Source organism: Gymnogyps californianus, chromosome 3 (assembly GCF_018139145.2).
Source record: "Gymnogyps californianus isolate 813 chromosome 3, ASM1813914v2, whole genome shotgun sequence".
NCBI lineage: Eukaryota > Metazoa > Chordata > Aves > Accipitriformes > Cathartidae > Gymnogyps > Gymnogyps californianus.
In genome coordinates, this window is record NC_059473.1 from 585895 (window position 1) to 610865 (window position 24971).

The following is a 24971-nucleotide window of genomic DNA, read 5'->3' on the forward strand; positions in this document are numbered from 1 at the left end:
AGACAGATGCTGTACTGCATTAAAAGCCTCCCCAAAACTTTGTGGAGAAAAACAACCAGGCCTGTTTGCATTGGGTGGTCGGCATTTGTAATTCTCATTCTTCAGAGAAAAAAGTGACTGAGTGACTGAACCCTTAGGAGAAGAGACTGTTTAGGAGACGGCAGTGCTGCTTTGGAGCTACAAACCCGAGAGCCACAGACCATTACTAGCGGGGTTTATACATATTGTGCATCTGCCTTCTGCTTAACGTGGGTGCTCGCTCGGAGCCTGCAGATTGCACCGTGCGGGTCAGGTTAAGGAGAAAATTGTTAACTCACTAATTTTTGCAGCATGCGTGGACCAAATATTTAATACAAGTCAGACCTGGTGTGTGCTATCACACAATATTGCTTATCTGAATGTGCAACATAAAGACGCTGTCCACCAGTGTTTGTGATTAATTCACCACTTACAGATGGCGAAGCCATGTGGGTATTATTCAGCGCATTCCAAGTGCGAGACCCTCACTGGTAGGTTCGATGACCTAATGGAAACTAAAGGACCAGAACATGCTAAGTGAGAAACAAATCTGCTATATCCACACAAATAAATTAAATAGGCTAAGGAATGCTCTGGCACTTCACCTATTTTGTATGGAGCACCTTGCATCCACGCTATTAATTTTTTTTTGTTTCCAAAGCAAGATAGCTATATCCAAACATTTTACACTTAAGAAGAGAGAAAACCATACAGATGGGGAGTATTATTGCCTTCCTTTTACAGAGGACGCAGGTACAGAGAGACTGAAAAATGTATTTAGAAGTTACACAGGATGATTTTGTGGTTAAGGAACTAGAGAATAACTCAGGTCTCAATTTTTTTTTTCCTTACAGATTTCCTGTCTCTCCTGTTTTAATAATTTAAAAAATGTAAATGATATATTTTTAAAACACTTCTGCTAGCTGCTATGTTTTAGAAACAAAAGTGACTTTAATTAGGATTTTTATGAATAGGAATTGTGTGGTTTTAAAATCTTCAGTAGAACTTGTTTCATTTTTGCATAGCTAGAAATTCTCTCTCTCTCATAAGATAAAGCATCCATTTTTGGTAGCAGTAGCAGAGTGCAAAATATCCAAACCTTTGGTTAGTCTTGCACTTCAGCAGCTTTAGCTTTGGGCCATATACACGTATTAACTGTGGAATCAAGTTTGGAGGAGAAGCAGAAACAGTTTTTCTGGTAGCTTATTGTTTGCATTTGACAGCTGTTGGAAATTGCTTACATGCTGGAAATATTAATAGTCTTGATGGAGATAAGTGAGGCAGGCAGGCAGGAATTAGAAGAGCTGTTTATCACATGGCTCTCCTATACTGCTGCAACTTCCTCTGGACAAGTCAGATAATACGATTTGGTCCTAAAACACACGCAGCAGACAGTGGAATGTTTACTTGGAGCCATAACCAGAAAATAAAGGCGGCAGCACGGTTAAGTAAGTGAAAGCCTTGCACCTTCTCGTTAAATGCCGGGCTGTTCCTGGAGATTTACACAGCAGCAGCAATCACTTTTCAAGTCTACACAGGAGGGAAGGAGAGAATCTTTTCTCTTTCCTATGGACCTTGTTTCAGTGAGTTATGCCTCTGTACCTCACAATTAGATTGCTGTAATGTCCTATACATGTACCTTTACCCTCAGGGCACTCAAAAATCAAGCTGATAGAGAATGCAGCTGCCTGCTTATTAAGAAAGAACCCATGTTGGGAGCACAGCTAGCCACTCGGCCAGGACCCGCACTGCCTCCCCGTGATGAAATTCCAGGTGGAGCTCAGACGGATCCTGCGAACCTCCAAATCCCAAGGTGGTGGAGCCTGGGCAGCCAGGGGACCTCCTCACAGGGATGCACAGTCCGGGCTGCAATTCTCTCACCATAAATGCAAAGGAGCTGCTAGCAGGGGGATACTCAGCTAGCTAGACTGGATCTTCCTCTCTTTTACTCAGACTTTTAAGGAAAGGCACAGACTTGCCTGCAAGGTCTGTGAGTTTATCTTATTAGTGATATCAATTGATGACAAAATGCTGCTGGTAGTCACTTATATCGTAAAATTTTATAATAAAAACATGAAAGCCCATAAGAGCATAAGAAAGAGGCTTATAAAAGTTTTCAAAAATATGTTGTTATACTTTGGTCACTGCACATATGAAAATACACGAACACACAAATATATGCATATAAACTTCCAGGCACATGTGTGTCTAAACACATGCACATGTATACCCTGCTCAGTATATTTTAACTTTACTACACTTATTGCCATCACATTCTCCAAATGCAAGTATATTCACCTAAAGTCAGAAATGTCACCAAACTAGTACTCTCAAAAAATTCAAATGCCACATCAGCTCTACTCCTCAGCCCACTCTGTTACATAGTGCACCTTCAGAAAGGGTACAGCTCACTGCATTTCCTCAGAGTCCGTATTTTCAAGCTCCATCACAGCACTATCAAAGTGAATATACAGTTAAGAATCTCCCGGGATAATGGCATACTCAAAACTATGCAAAAACTGAACGTACCAGCAATAACCTAAGTCATTCTCAGCTTTGAAAATTAAACAACCAGAGACTGGGGAAGAGGGAGATAATGACAGATTGATAATTCAAAATTCTTGAGAACTGTTCATCAGACACAAGACAATTAAGTAACTTGCAAGATAGTTTTGCTACAGTAAATCACAAGTCAACTTTTGTCCCAACATTATATTTAAATAATAAGGGAAAGCAAGCAGAAATTATCAAAATACTTCCCTGCACATTCACTTCAGAAATCTGGACGCTGTGGAAGTTGAAAAAGGGATAATTACTGACAGCTTAAAGACGACAAGCAGTGCAAAGGCAGGAAAACACTTGCAAAATAGTTGACATAACTGAAGAGAGGAATCTGGTTCACCTAGCTATGCACCAACGCATCACCTGAGGTAGAGCACACCAACCCTTGCGGGCAGCCGGGCGGCAGAGGGGGTCCCCGCGGGCAGGGGGTGCTGAAGACAGCTCCTGCGCCATGCCACCCCACCCAAACCGCACCCCGCTCCCCGCAGACCCTCGCCAGACCATGCGAAACAAGAGGATGTCTTCAAGCCATCTTGATCCAAAGCACCCTTCAAAAGCACAGAACCTTCCTCTGTAAACTGGCCGGCCTTTTCTCTAAAGAAGCATCAAAATTGCCTTACCTGGGAGACGCCTGCACTACTGACTGCGGTTTTGTGAAACCGCAATGCTCCTTGCAGCGAAACCAATGCATGCCTGGGCATGATTAAGGCATAACACACTCTTGCCACAACGCTACAAGTTGCTTACTAACTTACTGGCTAGCTAAACATGCAGCCCTACAGAACAGCAAGATGAGATGATGATAAAATTACCTAGAAAATCTGTCATAAACAGGGAAGAGTCCACACTTAATTGTGTACTTGCTTATAAAACTTTCAGGGCAGGGAGGATGGGCTGGCAATTGCAGACTCATAAATCAGCTAAGATTATATTCATCTACAAATTTGCTGGTAAAAGTCTGTGTTTCAAGTTTCTGAGCAAGATACTACAAGTGTTATTTAAATGGTGCATATGCGCCAAGGACAAGTCAGGAGACCGTTGTTATCTACTTGAAACGTGAACAAAAGGAAATGCCTTTCCTGATTTTAAATAAATTGAAACAAAACCTGTAATTCAGTTAGTTTTGAATCAATCTCTGTCCACAATAAGAGTAGCAAGCTGTCTGCTAAACCGACCTGCATCACACACACACATCTTGTTGATGGGAGAATCTATGCCTTAAATCAAGGAGTAAAAAGTACTGTAAGCCTGATGAGAGGTAATGAACGAACTACACCATTGCTTATCAGAATATAATACACAGTGTATCACTCGCACAAATATATTTGATATCTTGATATTCAATAGTGGTGTTTCCAGCTCTTCAAAATTCAATGTTTTCCAAATGTAAAACCTTGGAAAGCTTAATTTCTCTGAAAATACAAGATTTTACAAACTGTGAAGCAGTTATAAATGTTTACAAATATTTACTATTTATTTTTGAAATAGGATATCCCATAAAGGATCTTAACACACAGTCTAGAAAAAAATAAATTGAAATACCTTTAATCATGTATGATTCCCACCTCCCTCCCCGAACAAGTGCAACGACACTGATTTCTAAGAGCACATACTGTCCCACGGCCAAAGGGCTTTGTGTGCGTGTGAGACTGGCTGCACTAAGCTGCTGATGAGCAGCACACGGACATACGGGATTCCTGGAATTTACCGGTATGGGATTTCGCCTCCTGTCGCACATGTACAAAGGTCACCTTTGTGCCTTGGATATAACTGATGGACTAGCAATCTCTCCTGCAAATTCTCACTCTTTGGTTAGGGGAAAATCTTTTCAGATGAATTTATAATCATATTTTTTCACCTACTAAAGGTTAATAAACCATCACTGTCAGTTTGATAAGAGTATAAGGATCAGACAGCTATAACCAGAACAAAATATAATTACACAAAATAATTCTGCCCCTTCTAGTTTATTACAGAGCTTTTCATTATTTCTGGGACTAGCACTAAATGGCTCAGTTTCAGGTCTATTATACTTGATAATTTACATTCATTACAATCAGGGATAGGTAACCGTGGGGCTTATTATCACATCCATTATGAGTGACACCATTTGCAAGATGCTCAACACTCAATGTACTTGTTGCTGCAGTGATACAGGCTAGGAAATTGCTCTACATTAGAGGACAGGAGAAAAGAACAAATTGGAAAAAGACCACCAAGAAATCAGCGGGGATGTCCCACCTTTAAATTTAAAAAAAACCAACCTAAAACAAAGAGACATTTAAAATTATAATTTGACATATTCATAACTGCTGTAGATATTCCAAAGCAGAACAGACACAGGAACTGAGCAAGGGATCTCCTGGGCACAGGGCTCTGAGTAATAAGACACAACACATCGAAAAACATCTTCTCAGGTCTGATTTTGCGAACCTTGAGGCCACGAGGGCTTTGTGGGGGCTTAATTTCAAGCCAATACTTTCGCGCTGCCCCCTTTTCGTTCTGTACGAGTCCCCGTAACTCCCACTCTACCTGAGCCCACCAGGGAGCCCCAGGAATGGGGTCACTGGCTGGCAGCCATCCCCGCTCCTCGCCCCAGCCACCCGGTGCGATCATGCTGTTTATTCCTCTGCAACAATGAGGCAGGCACAGCACAACACCTGGTACTGCGGGCCGGGGCCCTCCTTGGCAGCTGACAGGGAAATCTCCCTGCCAGGTGGTTGCACTTCAATTACATTAGCTAGGCATTGTAGGGTTAACATGCATCCAGAGGAAATCTTTTATTCATATAACATAGTATGCCTTTTGTTGATCTTTGAATAATGTTGCTTAAAATCCATTAAATTAAAATACTCTTTCAAGCACACAGCCTGCAACAGGTACAGCAGTACGGACCCACCACTGTCTGCTCACGCAGCACTGTCACGGGCACACAGCCATTTCAGGAAAATTCGATCCCCAAAAGCAGATGATTAAGTCAGCACTTAAAATAACATTTTTTTCCCTGGAAGTGACCTCTCAGTAGGGGGAATGGATTCCCCTTTCATTGCATAGCTCAGCCAGTGCGCATGCTGTGATTCTCTCCGTTTCCCCAAAGGAGTAAATTAAAATTCTGGTGCATGTTTATGAAATCTGCCTTTTTTTTTTTTTTTTTTTACTTATAAAGTGGGGGTGGTGGGTGAGTGGGGAGGGGAGGAAGGAAAACTGAAAATGTAGGCGGCTCCTTCACAAAAAGGCAAGTTAATGCAATAGGTTCGCTGCTGCTAACTTCTAAATGTTCTGCTCTTTCTAAAAAAATTTCCCCATAGGTTTTAAGTAACTCAAGTTGGCCACAGAGTCCTATCATCGCATTTAATTACAGGGCAAGAGGTGAGTTAATGACTGAGCTGTATGATATACTATTTAAACAACCAAGTTCTAAATTCAAGCACAAGAGAAATTATGGTGAAAATGGAAAGAGAGTACTAGGGAGGATGCCGAAGGGCTGTTTGGCTGGCTACGCAGCCCTAGTTGACAGTCACTGTTTTAATGCCTAGGACTAGTCCATTTTAAACTAACTTTAAAAAAATGTGAGAATAAGACACAATCAGGAGACAGACTATTGTATACAGGTAATATAATGCACAGAGGAACAAGAACAGAAGTGCTGAAAACTGCCCTGAGACAGTACAAAAGAAAAACTACTTCTGCATATAGGAAGAAATTAGATTATAGAAACAACGTGAAGGGCTTTGAAAAACCAGCAAGGTGGTCAGAAAGAACAGATGAAGTGCCACGGGAGTCCTTTCCAGATCAGGGCATTTAGTCTGCGTTTCCAAATTAAAAGCTATTAAAGTGTACTGCAGCACTAGAGACAGGCTGCAGTTGGGCCGTGGAAGCTGCACGTCACAGAGCAAAGAGGTGGAATGACCCGTCCCCATGGTGAAGACCCCCCAAGTGCTCAGAAGATTGGGGTCGCACAAATACACCGGGGAAAGCGCCAGCGAGCAATTCTGCTGCACAAGCAATGGGGCACTGGCAAAGGCTTTTACACTCCTGCCCATCACCAAGGCGTCTGGGTTATGGAGTATGCGTTTCCACCGTGAAGAGATTATGGCTGATTCACAGAATGGCAGGCACTTTGCTAAAATGGAAAATTAATCTGATTTGAGAAGGCAAACGAGTGAGCTAGTGCTGCTGTAGAGAAAGCTATGATGAAGAGTGGAAATCCTACACGAGCGTCAAGAAGTAACTTCTGCTCACGCTCCCTGTGAGCCAACACCAGGTAGGAGAGGTGGATGACAACTGGTGACAACTGCGCAGCTCTGGTCCCTTTCTCCAAGGCTATAAAAAAAACCACCGAAGAGCCCCCAGTGAAAGAGCAGAGCTGTTCTGCTCTGCACAGCCCTCTCCATCTGCTTCCTGCCAGATCTTTTTGACACATCTCATTCTCCAGACAGCACAGAAACGCTCCTTTGTGTACTGTGTTGAAGATGACCACAAATCACCTAATGGGCTGACCCTTCCCCAGCACGTGCCTTGAAGCACCATCTCCAGCTTATAGATTGGAAGAAAGATCCTAACAAAACGTGCGGGCCGAGGAGCTAAATACCTGGTGCACGAGCCTCTGCGGATGCCCGGTAGTCAGGCTGTTCGACCGGTGTCAGGACATGAAAGGTGTCCAAGGTTGCACAGCCCTCATTCACAGAAACAGACTAGGCAAAAACCCGGGAAGTCGTCTTCTTGTTCTTAGCTTTCACTGAAACGCATCATTTTCTAAGTGTTAACACTATTTCTTGAAGACAGTGCCCTTTAAGCTAAATTTCTGAAGTTCTTTCAAGTCCTTAACCGCTGAGTCATTTCAGATATAAAAGGAGATCATGGGGATCCCAAAGAGAAAGGGGGAGAGCAGAAGATGAATTTTTAATGAAGCATCGAAGTTGGTGGAAGCAAAGAGAGAAGGAGACTATATAGGGAGAGTGACCTAGGGAAGAAGCTACACAGCAGTAATGCTGCGTGCTGCTGCCATCATACCTCACTATAAAGTATTTCAAGTGTAGGCTTATGTAAGATTTTTCTTTATTCAAGTTTTCTTCCAATTTTTGTTAAGTCTTAAGTTTATCAATGAAATACCTGTCCAGCTATAAGCTTTCTGAACTAACATCTTCTAATTAAAATTTAATTTTTAATTAAAATAAGAAACAATATGAGAAACAGTTTTGAACATGTCCTACTTCACTGTTTAATTTGCAACGTACTGTTTTTATAATTACAGCTTTTTGAAAGCTATGGTTTTCTACTGCTTGAGAAACACAACAGGCAAATTTTCTGAATTTTGAGCAGAAAGCTCTTCAGCATACTAGATGACACTTTGCTACAATATCCATCACCAGAGGCTAGTTTACGGTTACTTAACTTACTCTCTCAAAACTCAACCACCAAATTTCACCCGATTTTAAAAAGGAAGGTTTTTCTCACTCAATTGTCAACTATTCTGTCTTCTACAGAACGTAATCAACACTGAAATAACTCCTGTGCAGTTAACACACTAACACTTTCCATATTTATCTTCACGAGGAATTCAGTGAACTATTTCTTCACAGTCAATAACAAAAGGAGAATCGGTGTCTTTGGCAAAAGTGAGTAGCTATAAACAGCCCTTCTCCATGCAAATTTGTTGCAACGACTGTGTCATGACCTACATCAGTCCCCTGCTACGTGAGCTGTGAGTTGGTCCTGTGAGCAGCCTGCAAAATTTCATCCATTTGCTGGAAAATATCCACTGCAACACAAGATGAGGCCATCCAAATAATTTCACTTGCTAATTAACTTTGGAAATACATTACAGCCTTGTCTTCAAGAGCGATTTTAACAGACTACAGTGCTTATTGCACCACCAAGCTTTCTTTCTATTTTAAAACCGAATGATACGACTTGGTATAACAGCAGTAACACTGACACACATAAGTGGATTATTTGAAATTAAATATTTGGCTTTTTTGCAACATCTATTTTCAATAAATGCCTTGGCTTTGCCGTGGTATTTATCTGTGCAGGCACACTGTTATCTGATGCCAGTGTATAATGCCATTAATATTATTGCATATTTATATTATGCTACCTTGAGCAAGGTTGGGCTACCAGGGTATTAGAATCTGCCTATATGAAGCAGATACTGTTCTGCAGCTCAAAACAATGACCAGCACTTCTGAATGAAAAGAGAGAAAGTGAACATTAGCACATCAAAGGCCCCTTTCTGAAAGAAGAAAAATTGCATGATGCACACTTTAATCTTTCTGACAATCTATGCATGGATTGAACTCAATTCTATTTTTCACACAAATGTGAATGCTTGATACGAGGACATCTTTACCAACAGCAAAAAGAAGAGAAAGACGTGCTAGTGTAGTCTTTGAACTTCTAAAATACGGATTAGCATGCAATAATATTTAACAACTGATAGAACGACATCCTCCTTATCTCTCATAATAAACCCAAATAATGTAAAACACATTTTTACAGGCAACATACAGAAAAACTGTTATAAATGTGTTAATCTTAAAATAAAAAAACAATTTCAGAAATTAGTAGTAAACAAAATACAGGCAATATTAAAATCTCCATGTAAATGTCTATTATTTAAAATCAGTTACCCATCATAGAACAGCCTTAAGTGTAATTCACTTAATTAGCACTTCTATTTTGCTAACTAAGGGTGGAACAGAACCTGTGCTTATAGGTTTAAAAGAAAATATTGCTAAAATATGTATACAACATATATTACGCTAATGATGCTAATTCTGCTGTAGTAAGCGCAGAGATTCCTGCATGCACATCTTCTGACATTGCAGAAGACTTGTGTCAATCAGCCCGGAGAAGCAAACACTTAGGAGCTACTCTGTTTGATCTAGACAGCTCTCTGCTCGGCAAAGCATACAGAGCAGCAGCACATGCCAACAGCACGATACTACCAAATGCTGCAGGAACGCCTCAGTGATACAGCTCCCTATACCCTCTCCATCAAATCACTACTTCTTGCAGCATAACACCGCGATGGGACAACTTTGATTACCCCTTTTCCACTTAGGCAAAACTTACTTTTATTCTGTTCCTTTAAAGAAGCAGCTAAAAGGAGAGTACAGGTAATCAGAACTCCTTAAGTGTGCTTCTGCAGCAGATACATGCCTAGATGACGGTACAGCAGCTTTGGAGGGTTACTGCAAGATAGTTACTCACAGCCACACATCCAGATGGACCTGCACCTGCCTGCGGAGGAACGAGAGGGAAAGGGAAAACGAGTGAAGGGCAAGATGTTTCTCCTCTCATTCCTTCATCAGGATGCTCTGTTTGCTGCTAAAATTTCACCAAGATTGTCTATACATTTTTTTCTGCTGACAACGTGTTAAACTGTTGAGTCCAAATGCTTCCAGAGAGCAGGAAAGGGACTGCACAGAAACAACATCCCAGAGTTTTCTTCATGTAAACAGAACTGCATCCTCATAACTATCAGCGTGTAAAGGAATGGCATGATTTTATAAACAAGCCTTATTAAATGCACATCCTGAATGAATTTGTTCCTAAAAAAAAGCCCAATTCATTTGGTTCTAACTCAATCACAGCCAGTAGAATGACATCTCAGAAGAACTTAAATAAGATCACAGTCTTTGACTTGCAGAACATCACCAATAGAGAAAGCAGAGGCACCAAAGCTGAGCCTCACATACCTGATACTTCGCACAAAATGGTACGTTCTCAAACAAAACACGTGTGCTTCCCAAAAAGCTTGAGAAAAACACATTTTTCTTGCAGATATGTCAGCAACCTGAAGAGTTACAAAAAGGAGCAGTGGACCACATTTAGATTCGCCTAAATGGACTGTTAAAGTGTGGGGTCAGAGGTGAGAGGATGAGCTAGCATATGGAAATATTGGAAGAGGAATTAAAAATAACCATTTTGGAAATCTCTCTTTTAGGGCAATGAAAACACTTGGCACTCATGTTAGAATTGGTCCAAAAGAGGACAGTGGCATGAGGAAAACCCATGACAAAAAATTAACATGGCCGAGAACTGTCACGACATAGAAAAGTTTGCCTGTGCCTTACCTTAGACACCTACGATGCTACAGAACAGCACACTGAAGGTACAACAAAAAACAGGGGCTCTTTATACGCATTTCGCAAATAACATCTGAATTTAGAAGGCAGGCAATACAGTCCATTTTTCTAAACATGGTGGCTTCAGCCCCATACCCAAGACTTATTTCACTTCATATTTTGCTTCTCCAGGATACAGCCTTACTCAAAGCACCGGCTAAAACGCATACTGGGGGAGGAAAGAATGACTGGAGCAGACAGATGGTCTGCCTTTGGATGCTGAAAAGGATTTTGAGGGAGTTGAGTAGTATGACTTAATTCTTGTCCTGAATATTTACGGTAAACACAGATCAATCCAAATTAGGTGAAGCACACAGCTACAGTACTACAATACTGTGCCATATATAAAAAAACAGCAACAGATCATGAATGCAAAAATGCCCTTGGAAAAAGTGTCCTTTTTCTCCTTTACTAATCTTTCTAGCTCCAACGTCGGTCATGATTGTAATTTTGACATTCACATTCAACACAACTATTTGACCATACATTCTTAATATACAGAAGTCTTCTAAGACTTTTTCTTAAAAATCCTGAGATATTGCCTCTTCTGTCTGATCAGGGAACAGCAATTTACTTTCATTTTTTAAAAATGCAACTATTTATTCATTCTGCATAAATCATTGACTCAGCATGTCACTGCACAGTCAAAACGCACAGAGGTAAAGCAGCAAAAAGTATTTTAAAACTTCCGTCCTACTGTTTTCTCGCAAATCTGGACCATTATTACAATAGTCTCTATGGTAACTCCAGCAGCACTGGTGGATTCCACTCCATCCTAAAATATCATTAAACTGAACACTACCAAAAAATAACGAAGCTGTGTCAGTCCTGATGCTCTAAATGTAACAAAAACATGAAATACTAAGGGGAGGAAAATGTGTGCCTGCATGCATCGTATTTCTAATGTTCTTCCAATAAGTGCTAAAATGAAAATGAAACATATTGTTTACTGGTCTCCGTCTATCTTCTTCAACAATAGAAGGGCAGATTAAAAATTGTTGTTTTGGACATTAAAGAGAACACTAAAGTCCATGTGAGCCTTTTATTTGTAAACATCAGTTTTACAGATATTGTAATTGACATGAAAAATTGAAACTACAAGTAAAATCCCTCCACTTTGCTTTCTGAGATCCCAGTACTTTGTGTGTTGACTTTTGGGATTCCAAAATGCATGTTGCTGTGGTATTTAAAAAAAACGGAAATGCTGGCATGCAAATCCTATTCAACAACTTGAGAATACTAAGGGCTTTTACAAGGCAAAGAACATGTTAAAAGTTCATTAATTAAACAGTGCTTGTGAACAGATGGAATGGCTATCTGGGCTCTAATTACTGTAAGTTGGTACAGAGGTTCGCAGACCTTAATGAGGTTCAATAAAATGAATGATTACACATCAATCACAATTAGAGAAACCTGTAAGATGAGCTGAATTATCATGGCAACAAGTCATAAAACATGGGAGCACAAAAACCAACAGGCTCTGCGAAAGCCTATAAAGAAAACGTTTCTGAATTAAAACAGTTCTTCTGGATTGGAATGATTCCTCTCTACTGCCAACCCCATAAAAACGCTCAGTGATTTAACTATAAGGGTTGCCCTGTCCCCCTCTGACATCCTGGAGAATTGATTAGCCATAGGAGAGTGCAGGGCACTACAGTACCTAAAGGGTTAGCAACAGCAAAGCAAACAAAGCTGTGATCTGAAAAATAACCAGTTACGGAAATGAAGAGAACAGGAACCCTTTGTTGTACATTAAATACATTGTTGAAAATACAGACACCGATGTTTCATCTTCCCAGTGAAATGGAGATGTCAAACATCAGGTACAGAGGCTGTTTGAAACCGGTACAATTAGAAAATGCAGCTATGTGGAAAACAGTGTAGTTGAGGTTATTCAGACTGATATGTGTGGGTGTAACTGCTATTCCTACAACTCCAAACCTTTAAATAACACAGAGTTTTCTTTAAAAATTAAGGACAGATAAATAATCCCAGCCACTTCCATTTCTTACCACTGGAGCCACCTGTGGGAAATGGTGTTTTCAGAGCCTCGAATTTCCCAGCCATAATAGGTGCTGGCAGCAGGGAGAGGAAGGTGGTAAGATGGAGACAGAAATTAAGAGTAAGGGGAAGAGTTTACTTATGATATGTGAAGTCTCTTGAAATCAGCTTCAGTGCTCGTTCCCCAAAGTAACGGCTCTATACTTTTATCATTTTCTCTGTACTGCTACGCTTCTATCACCTTAATGGTGTTAGTCAGGCAGACACAGCCCTTAAAAACTCCAGAAGTCAACTTTCAATACCAGGAAGTTAGAGTCACAGGTATGGCACAACTGAAGGTAAGATCTTTCAGGAACAAGAGAAAAGAAAAATGCGTGCTAGCTTGAGGTTGTTCTCTAAATTTTACTGACTTCACTTTCATGACGCTGCCTTTTTGGTATCAAGACTTTGCAGTAACGAAAAACTGAGCTAACCACAAGTTAGTTTGTTACAGTGATAACACTAAGATTTCCAAGTGAAATAGCTGCTACTTGAACAACACTACTTTGCCCAGCTGAAAGATGGGCAGGAGAACGCCTATTTTATTTAAGGAAGCCAACTGTAGACCAGCAAGGTTTTGTAAGATCATCCACATTGTTACACAGGTGAAAAATGAACGAGATTGATAATCCTGAATAGGTACAATAAATCCAGCTGTTCAGCAGAAGTTAGTTACAGGTTCTCAAAAAAACCCGGCCCAGGCCAATTCAGAGAAAGTATTAAAAAACAGCAAATGAACTAAGATTATTTTTTTTTAAACAGAAAATGCTGTATATCTACTAGATTGTTACTTAACACTAGATTTAAGAAGTCATTAAAAGCCATCTGCTCCTGTTTATACACTAGAACCCTGACAGTTGATCTTACTGTGAAATACACACAAAAGTATGATACTGAGGAAAAAGTACAAATTAAATATGCCAGCCAATAAACCCACTATGAAAAAGTAGCTTTCTCCTATTCCTCTCTCTTGCTGTCTCCATGTTTATGTCCCCAACCTAATAAAAAAGTCCCCAGGAACAGGATGGCTTTATAAGTTTTTCAAGCGCCTGTAGAGGAAAAGCCTTTCCTCTTTAAAGAATGATATAAGATTATGGTGCTACCCATTACAGTAGCTGTTATATAAATAGGCACAAAAATTATGCGCCTCATCCTCTTAGTATCAGATGCACAGCATCAGTCAGGTTGGAGGGATGTCCGGAGGTGATCTAGTCTCACCTCCTCAAAGCATGGTCAACACTGAATTCAGAAGCTCATTTTTACTACGAGAGAAACAAAGCAATTAAGAAAATTCAATGCTAAACCTAAAAACATTTTTCCTGTTTAGAAAATTACTTCTTAACTTTTGAATGAAGTGATTGCAGCATGTATGGTTCATGAAAAACATATACTGGTCAGGTGTTCTTTAAAAGAGAAAAAGAAGAAAAGTTTGAAAAATGATGTAAACCTAGATTGGTGATTACGCATTTGTATTAAGGCAAGCGCCTGGATCGTTGGGGACACGCACATGAAAACGCCCAGGCACACATCTAGCTGGTCTTCTGCATCCTTTGTGCCTTCTCACCACCTGTGGAGAGGCGAACGCGCGGTTTCAGGGACACGGGAACTGCCTTGCTGGATCGCAACCACGGTTTCCGAGGTCAGCACCCAGGCTTCGGCCGTGGCTAGGACATGGCGCATTGCGCTGGACCCGTTGGGAACCCCACAACAGGCCGGTGTGGAGTCACCAGCCCCACAAAAGCTCTCAAACTATCCCCTCGTAAAGACTTTCTGAAGCCAGGACTTCTCCTTCAAAACGTTCCCCGCAGGAGCATTAACCTTGCTGAAGCACTGCCCGCAGGGGTTCCCTGTAACAAGTTGCTCCCGGGGAGCCCGAACCGCCAAGCTCGGCCACCTTCATCTTTCACCGCAGGTCCCTTTGTTCCTTTGTTGCGACGGAGGGAGCGGGGAGCTTCCTGCCGCGCCGCCCGCTCCGTTCCCTACTGCTCATACTTCCCTTATGCTTTTTGTCTCGTAACAACAGTAAGCAAGCCTCAGCTTTTCACTCTCTCTTCTAACAAGTCTTTTCATGACCTATATAATTCCACATTCAGGCAGAGTACCCATGTGCCATGCAACCAGGATGCGCTTTAGTTTTCTCCGAATTTTGCAGTTTAATTTGATGATTACACTGTAAAAATTAAGACGCATCCTTTTAATCTAAATTACTTGGGATAATTTAACTTAATTTTATTAAAACATAGAAACGATCGCTGTATGTTCTGCACAAAGGAATTAGACTGGAAGGTTAAGAATCAGCATCAGCAATACCAGCAGCTCCCTCTAGTTGGAAAGTGTATTATTTTTCTCCCCGAAGAGCTAGCATATAGGAAAGATAGCCAGATATTACAAGCTTCTTACAATAAGTGGCTTGGTAACTCGCACTGTAATATACGATCATTGTAGATCTACTACCTAGATTGCTTTGATTCTCTCTTAAATGAAAATAATTTTTTTATTATCTATGCTGACTTCTGACTATTTTTGTAACACGTAACTACCAAACAATTAAAAATTCCCAACATTTGACAGTGAATCTACTCTGGAACAAAAAAAAAATTACCGTTAGAGCAGTGATTTGAAAACTGTGTTTTACTGAAATTTAAAATAAGTGTTAGAACTTGCATATGCTTTAAATAAATATAGGGTTTCATATATTGATCCAGAAGCCACCTCCTTACATTTCCAAGGCTTTGAAACTAAAGAAGAGGCTTTTTAGCCTGAGGGGTTAAAAGTGTGGGTGTGGAAGTGGGCTTTTGTTAGAAAAATTAGCAATGCTATGAGTCATTGTGCATTAGCGGCAGAATAGTTTTGCATCTTGTATGAATCCAGACACCATATGCCATGCGAGGGCCTGCTACTTTATGCGGTGCCGCTGCTGACGGGCGGCCACGTGGGCATCCCCAGCGGAAAGGCTGTCTGCGCGCGGCGGCGAGCGCAGGAACCCGGTGATCCGAACATGCTGGACATTGTCGCGAGCAGCAGGAACAGCTGGTAAGCTAGCAGAGCTAGCAGAGCTAGCAGAGCCAGCGCGCCGCAGCGGCGGCGGCGAGCCAGCATGCTAATGAGACGGCGAGTGCGCACAAAGCCCACCGCAGAGGGGATCGACCCCAGCGCAGCCCAGATTTCGGAGATTTTAGCCCGCTCCTCGAAACCGCGCTGCCGCTGCTCCCCTGCACCCGCTGCGCTCCCCAGTGCCGCAGCAAGGGCTCAGGGCTGGGTGCCTTGCTCTGCTCAAATACAAATGTCATCTTTATTGTTGGCAGCAATGCAGCAAGCGGGCCAAGATGACAACCCTTAGTCAGGCAAAACTCATGCCGAAGCCGATGCACATTTTTGTCCATGTGAGGATTGCACAGCCTGAATTAAATTTAAAGTCCATTCGGATAAAACGCTCTTTTTGTTTCCCCCCCCCATTTGTGACAAAAGCCAAACAAAAATAACCCTAGGAAACCCAAAGTGCAAGTGAGCGTTCAGAAGCAAGTTTCCAAAAGATACAACGGCGGTTTTAGCTACACATATCCCTTCAAAGTTAATAGGGGCGGAACAGCAAAATCATCAAAACTTCCTTTGAAAATACAAAGAACACAAACGCCTTTAATTTGTCTGGTATATAAGTGAAAAAAACAAAAAAACCCCCATAAGATTGAATGAAGTACTTACTAGTAACCTGAATGTATCAATTTTGCTTCTGTCAAACTTTAAAGAGAGCTGCTCATTAAACACAAGTTAGAGGTTCTTTCTCTAATACAACAGAAAACATAAAGCACCGAGCAATAGGTGTTTGGACCTCTGTATATCTTACTTGAAGAGAGTGGCAGCTTGAGTTCACACCTTACTATGAAAGGTACATTTATGAGTTAGTTATAAACAAAAAACCTATACCACACTGACTCGATGTTTGTTATTACAAGTTAAACTGGAGGCAGACTTCTATCACAGACCTCCTGGAAGCCCTTTGGGTAGGGCATGATTACACTAATAAAACTGTGCTTTTAATACACTTGTTTTATTTTTACGGAGAACAACAGAAACACTCTGATCGCTGTCAGCTTGACCAAACTGCAGGTATTTCATGAGCAACGCCACCAAAGCCGGCAGACTGCAGGTGAGTGAGAGATGAGCAGCCAGTTAATCGAGAAATGCGGCCAATGTCAGGCTGCTATAAGCACCCTGTTAGGCACCCCACGAATACCTACTAGGTATCGGCCAGTCGGTACAAACCTCAGAATCTGTACATTTCCCTTTTCCGCCCTTGCTCATGGTGCTCTTCGCAAACTGGCAGAGAAATCTACTGCATTTGGCTTGTGACTATACGAAGAACTATACTGTGCTTTTACAGATTTAAACCGGATAAACATTACTCCCAGCAATCCTAAGAGCAGCAGTGGTACGTGAACCTTTTGCGCAACTCAAGTTTGATTCAGCGCTAGGGCACAAGTTGAAAGCAGCACTTAAATAAGAACCCCAGTTTCCTGCAAAATTATTCATGAACAAATAAAATATTACTCATGAAGAAATGGCATAAAGAAACCAAGTGTTTCATTCAAAGCAGCAGCTTCTCCATGGCAGAGGAGAGTTGGGATTCAAATTCCCAACTCCCAATCCTGATCTGCTGCTTATACTTTATGTACTATACTATTTCCAGCAAGATCATGCATGACTTTCCAGTCTTTCGTAGGGGCTAAAGAGGTATGGCTGTGTATTTTAGGAAGGCTGTTTTCAATCAGTGCACATGTACATCATTTAACAAATCCAAAGTTGAGTTTGGGTTCCTCTCCCCCCCTATTTCTGACATATATCACACAGTGAATTCACTTTTCATTTAAAAAAACATTACATTCATGATGTCACTTAACCACAGGTTCATTTTTGGAACTACCCATTAAATCACTTAGCAAGTAAAAGCCTTTAAAACTGTTGGGGTTTATTTACTCTTACTGAAGAGTACAGTTGCTGCACAGAGATCATCATCAGGAGGGGCAGCAGTTAGTGCCGTTTAAAACTCTGCTACAGAATTAGCTTGGGACTTTCTCAACAACCCTCAGTGATCTTTACAGCTTCCAGCCGTGGAGAAGAATAATGATGCCCCATGTTATAGCAGAAAAATAAATTGTATTGTTAACATGCAAACTTCACTGCTGCCTCCCTTGCCTTCTGTAAAACGGTGAGGCTCACCAGCAGTTCCCAATAATACATAAACAAGACGTGTGTCTAACAAGGGACTATGAACGGGGACAGGTATGCACAGATGCACGCACAAAAATATAGAAATTTAAAACCATTGTGTCCGTACATCATTCAGCAGCATGTGAAGTTTAAATCCGCAGAAGCATTATATACTCTTTATATATTCACAAGTGGGATGCAGTAGATTTCTCTGCAAGTCTATGAAGAGCACTATGAATAAGAGCTGAAGAGCCGCCTCCACAATCCCATGTAATGCCACCTAAAAGCTTTGCCTCGCATGACTTATTACAGGCTGGAGCAGATTAGAGGCATCGATCGCTGCCTGGAGAAGGTTCTCGCTGCGAGGAGGGAAGGCAGCCACAGAGACAGACAGCCCGGCCATCGATCTGCTCCAGCGGGGAGCTGCGCTGCAGAATGAAGGTCAGTGCTGCTTTACACCACCCCGTACAGCCACCGCCGCGTTCATCAGCATCCCTCAGAGACTGCTGCGACGGGACCAAATACTTCTGTCTGAAACTCAAACCCTTGCGCACGGGCCGGTTACAGCGACCACCAGAAAAGCGAAGGACGGCAAGTTAAACCTGCTGCTCTCCGCAGACAAAGCAGCAGAGGACTGACTACAGACAGACACTCCTGCCAGCCAGAACCGATCACTTCGGCAGAAAACTGTCAGATGCCATGTCATATAAATTGTCACAGCTCCTGTGACACATGCTTTAGAATTTCATAGTAATTTCTAACAGCATCTACATAGCTTGAGGGCATAGCTTCTGTGGATGAAATGAAGGGAACAAATTGTGAACCCTCCTCTAAAAAGAGTAACAGGCTTTCTATTTTATTTTCACAGTACGATCAAACACCCCTTTATAACCAAAGCAGAGTTCTAAATGCAAGCTCAACAAAGCATATTTTCAAACGTACGCAAAATGTGTTTTCAGGCATCTGACATTACGTGCACCTACAAAATATATGACAGCCATTCACACAATTAAGTCCATCATAGCAAATATCTTTCTTAGTCTCTGATAAAGCAGGTAAGCACATCAGTCACTCTACATTAATCAGAAATTGGCTGAAACCAACAAAGAGAATTCAGAATTCAAAGTTGATGCTCTTTGCTTAATCTTCTTGATTCCAGACATGACACACTAACATATAGTAGATGTGTAAATATCTGGATGCAACATAATGAATTCAAGTTATGGATATCTTTTTTTGTTATGTATTTAGACGGTCTTTTGATTTTATCCTAATGAACTACTTGTTTGGTGTAGTTAAGTAGGCATACCATATTCATTACAGTGGATAAGACTTTAAGAGTTATTGATGTATCAAATTACTTCTCCAAAGTAAGGGCTGTGTTTTCTTCTGGCCCACAAACAGGACTGCAAATAGTAAGCAGGGAAATGGTGACATCCAGTGCTCAGATATTATGTAAAGCATACGTATCCTCACCGTGCTCTTTTTTGTTTGTTCTAATGCACAGAGAGCTTCAGCGTCTAATGCACAGATGCATTACATTGCAGCAAAGTACTATGAACATCCATGATACACTTAACAAGAGAATTTAAAACTCTTACCTTCAGGTTTTCTCTTTGAATCAACAACAAATAATGCAGACAACTTTGGAAACAATACCACAACCTGCCACTGTAGTCTTTTTTTATTCTTACCCGACTAAGAATACTTAGGTCGGCCCTTATATAATTCTATTTATATTAATGAAAAAGGCAGAAGCAGCACAGCTTATATTAGAGATCTGTTAGGATTACATCTCCAAGAACACTTGCACAGCTACCTGAAATGGACAGTTTTGACGGCAAAAATAGTGTCTGACAGACACAAGTCTGCATGCCCACCCCATCAGTTATTTCTTCTTCCCCTGTAGAGTTACGCAGCACTGTACTCTAATCAAGATGCTATAGAAGAGTATGAAAAATATGCAGCAATCCACAGGCAGAATAAGAACAAACTCCTCTTCTTTCCATAAGACCAAACCAATTTATCCTAAAAGTGAGATTGCTTAAAAAGACAATTTTATAATAAACATGTTAATTCTCAATAAAACCCAACAGGGACTAACTCCCTATTTACTCATTCACAGGAAGATACATGTAGCTTAAATTGCTAAGACAATAATTCAAAAACTACGAGGAATCAACGAAGAACACAGGAAAGCCAACTGGTGCTTGCACATAGGCACATTTTACACCTGCTAGTAGGCTGCTTACAAAAAGCTGGTCGAAGCTAGGGTAACCTTTCAGACATGTCAGAATCTCTCCTACTTTTCTTCAAATTCAGTTAGTGAGACGAGGTAGGACTGGAAGTACAATAGTTATTTGCAACGGTGGAGAAAAAAAACAACTGGTAAGATACTACAAATAACACAAAAAAAATTTTTCAATTAAGAAGAAGCTTTTTTCAGTAGAAGAGTGGAAACACAGAGATACAGGCATTTACATTAAGGTACATGGGGTCACTTCACAAACTTCACAGATCATGACAGCAATTCACCAAAGTTTCCTCTTCATCACTGTGGCCATTTTTCAAACTCTGAGCAGCTCTTCTTTCCAGTTAAGAAGCAGGCAAAAAGGCTCAAAAAGCATTGCTCCACTTTACACTCATACATCTTTCTAAAGCAAACCAGGTCTGGTACAATCTTTCAGCCAATGCAATTTAAAGAACAGCTGTTAATTGCAAAGATAATTTTGCACTACACTTTTTTTTTTTTAAAGAGAAGATGATAAAAGAGATAAGGATCCAGGATGTTTACCTCTATTGTTATTATGAAACATGTGAGACAGGAAAGAGTAAGCATCTGCATTATGAAATTTCATAAATAAAACCTGAGACCAACTTACAAATCTCTAAACAAGAACAATTTAATTCAAGGAGCAAGGAAATTACTCCATTTTGAAGGACAATCTGGATTCTGGGTAGTCAAAGTTGCATTTCCCTACGCATTCTAAGGGGAGCTTTTTGCTCAGACATCGCTATCCCCAAATCCCAAAGTCTTTTTGGAGACCAACATTAAATTATGGACCAACCAAAGCACCTGATACCTGCAGACTTAGTTACATTTTCTTATTTGGAGGTTTACTAGCACCTAAGCTTAAAAACTGTCAGCTTAAACAGCTGCTGTAAATCAGACCCATAATAAAGACTTAAATACAAACCCTGTTTCCCCCCCCCCGGTATTTATCTTTACAGATAAGACCAGCTCCCAGCGATGTGCACTACTGCAGCTTAGGGCGACTGGGACTCCAGAATGTACAAGCGTTCAAAAATCCTTTCCAGCATACAAATTTAATATAAGCTGGCAGAGAGCACAAAGATGCAGTTTTATATCATCACCCCTGCCATTTTTTGAAATACTCAATATTACTGGAACCAGAACAGACCCGTGCTTAGGGGTCCTGCTCAACCCAATTACAATTACCAAAGCGCTGCACCAAAGCACCAGATTACAAACGCAATGTTTTTCACCCCTGCTCTCATCTCCTAAGGCATCTTGCTTATAGACTTGCATTACTCTTAAATACTGACAATTAGCAACCTCTGCTTTAACTGGGCTTAATTAAGAGGAACTTCAGTTTTGATACATAATTATTCGTCTGTGAGATTAGTTGTTCCTTCCTTCCCCCAGCACATAAAGAGGTGGCTTTAATGCTCTCAAAACCTTGCATAAATATACACACTTTTATACAACAATTTTAGTAAGTTTGAATATTATTCTTCCTTGGTTTTATATATTGTTTATGATTTCCGTAAAATACACAGGCATACTTAAAATAAAAATTATTGCCTGAAAAAGCAGACCGGTGAGGCTGCTGAAACACATTACCTCGCACTCAACAGTTACTTAAGGATGGTGAGAGCACCAATTAGCATGGTCTGCAGCCACTCAGTCTCAATGCTTCACTGCACCAAGAATGAACACACTCCTGAAAAAATGGTTATTTTGAACATATACTAATGTATAATCATCCATGACCATGTAAACACTGCAGCAGCTACAGAGACAACTGAGCTTTAACCGTTCAAAAGACAACCGAGCTATGCATTAACTACCCTGGCTTTGCTCCTGTGTAATGCCATCGCATGCCACTTGATGTATACAAAGAACTTGTAGCCAGAATGGCTTTAAACAAAAGTATAAATACAGTTAATTATTTTTTAATGAATATTTCTCTTGCCCTAATGAATTCCTTAAAACAGAAACAGTTACATAAACATAAAAAATAGATTTAAAAAAAAATCTGACGCAGTCTGCCATAGTTACCTTCCTCATTTTCAAAGAGATTTCCAACAGAAAAATGTATTTGGGTACAACAGTGGAATTTGTGTCATCATGACCAAGCGATTACAGCGCACAGCGAGATTCTCCCGCGGCTCTGCGGTCCCAGTCCCCATGGAAACCGGACTTGGATATTGTCCTCCACTCACTGGAGCACCGAGACCTGGGAGCCTTTTGTGCCTGATGAGATTTCTTCCACAACCTTCCAGCAACAGACCCTATGCTTCCTCCTGACTCCTTCCCTAATTGAGATGCAAATTAATCTCTGTGGCTGATTACACTTCCCTTAAAGCCCCTGACAAGTGCAGCTGTAACCGGAGTTTACAGACTTTCCAACAAGTGACTTCAGCTGTCACTACTGGCAAGATGCTGCCCCAGCTCCCCGGCACGCGACCCCGCGCAGGCAGCGCTTCCTGCAGGCACCACGACCGGCTCGTTCCCCTCGCCCCTTGCAAGGCAGGAGCGAGGATAAGGGCTCTGCTCCGCTCGGAGCAGGGTCCCCGCAGGTATTTCACACCCTGCTGCTGCTCCAACACGAGCACCACGGATTCAGTGTCTTATCACCATTGAACCATTTACACCAGAAAAAGTGTTCCACCAATTTCTAATCACACTTGAATCGAGAAAATTTTTAGCTACTAACCCTTATTACGGATGCGGACTTCTAACACGATCCGTGTGACAAACAGAAGTGGCAGACCTCTCCTCAGCTCTGCCTTACACATGCTTTCGTGCACTCACCCAAACTGCAGGGTTACGTCTAATGTGCTGCCAAAACATCATCTGTTACTTTTCCAGGATTATTGCTTTTTATTTCTCCCTTCCATTGAAGTTTTTTGAGTTATTCCACCTTTATTTTTGTCTCCAGTCTGACAAAGTTAAACTCTTCCGTTTACTGTTTAAATTGCTGGGTCTGCTTTCCTCCTGTTCTCCTCATAGCAGTTAGCAAAGCAAACACCAGAGCCCAGTCATTCACTGCGTGTACACACTTCAGGAGCACAAAGCAGTGTTAGGGCATTGGACAGGTTCAAACACCACCTTTACACATTTATACATTTACATTCCAATTTCTGGCTCATTAATAATTTCAGTGTATCTAAAAGTGTTTCATTATCTACAGTAAAAGTTATGGATAGCTTTCTCTCCCACTCCAGCGTCATCCTGATGGGATCTTCCCACCACATTATCTTTGTCCAGAAGACAAAGACAAACTTCAGAAGTTTCTCGATCCACTTTCATTTATCAAACAGACAAGCGGCAGTTGATTCACTACAGATATCGTTGGTGCAAAAGCAGGCACAAAAAAGGAAGAAAAGAATCCGGGGACAGATGCCATTTCAGCTAGACCTCAAGCATATGCTGAGAAGTGGCATGTGCTATCATATTTGTGCTGCTCGTGTTTCCCTGGGGACAAGGAGGGACCCAGAGAGAGACCCTGTTGGAAAGCAGGAGCACAGCAGGCCGGTGAGTGCTGTTCGCTCACAAAAGGTTGAAAGCCAAAAGATGAGCAGGATCAGGAATCAGAGGACTCTGACCAGGAGTGAGGTGCTGGGATAGCGGTAAGAGGCAACAGGAGCTCTTCATTCTTGTAACTGCTGTAACTTATGTTAATTTTACCACACTGCTATTTTATTATTATACATTGACTATACAAGCAGATGGATTCAGCTAAATTCTGCACAGAAGAATTTTAGTAATTAGCTAGATTTCTCTCATGAAACAAAAGTGGAAAACTTGGCAAGTTTTGAATCATCTGTTAGGTACTGCCATGGTTTTGCAGCTGATGTATTGCATTCAAGTGCTTACGCAACAACCACCAACTGTCTTTGTTTTAAAACGAGTACACAATGAAGTTAATAAAATACAAATGTATTTAACCACAATGCTACTTTTAATTTCTGATTACTTTTGCAAAGTATACTGGATAAAATTCAGCCTTTTTAAAAAAACAGTATTTTGAGGATATTTTGTGTTTTAAAAATGTGCCTCAAACTAATTATTCAATGTTCTTTCAAAGATCACAAAATTTCATTTACAAACTCTTTCTCAAAGTCATACGATTAGAACAATACTCAAATAAAAAGCTCCCCAAAGAAAACAAAGCGCAGTGACTGTTGGTCCCGAGATAAGCAATATGATTAACAAAACAAGCTATAAAATGTTTCTAGCATAATTATGGCATTACAAGAAAATCTTAGAATAAGTGAAAACCAGTAATAACACGGTTAGTCTGTATATCACACAAGAATAAAAGTCTATGCTACAATTCCTGTAACAGAGAAGCATACCATCTAGTTACCTTCCAGCAACTGTTAGAAAAGAAGTTCTGAAAATGCCCAAATACAGACGTGGCTGGAATGAAACTGGAGTTCGGGAACTGAAACATCCGTATCTGAGGCCAAATCCCATCTGTCTTATTAATGTAATGAGTCCAAGTAAAGTCAATTGGACTACTACTTTGAATAAGATAAGAATACAACTAAGCTCTGTGTATTAGCCTCATATACACTGTAGATAACTTGTATTAGCGTGAAAGAAAATCATTACTTACAGTTCAAAGCATCAGTGTTAACTCCAAGTCCACCACCAGCGAGACTGAAGCTGCTGGTGAGAACACTCTTGTGATGTTATCTTATTTTTAAAACACTGGATGGCAACTGAGTGCGAATGACTGAAAACATTGAGCCTGACGT

General features: G+C 40.9%; 1 protein-coding gene across 1 annotated transcript in view; it reads right to left on the reverse strand.

Moving 5' to 3' along the window:
* Positions 1–24971, reverse strand: part of RALGAPA2 (Ral GTPase activating protein catalytic subunit alpha 2) — a 137798-nt gene that overhangs the window by 26016 nt on the left and 86811 nt on the right. The window lies entirely within an intron of this gene.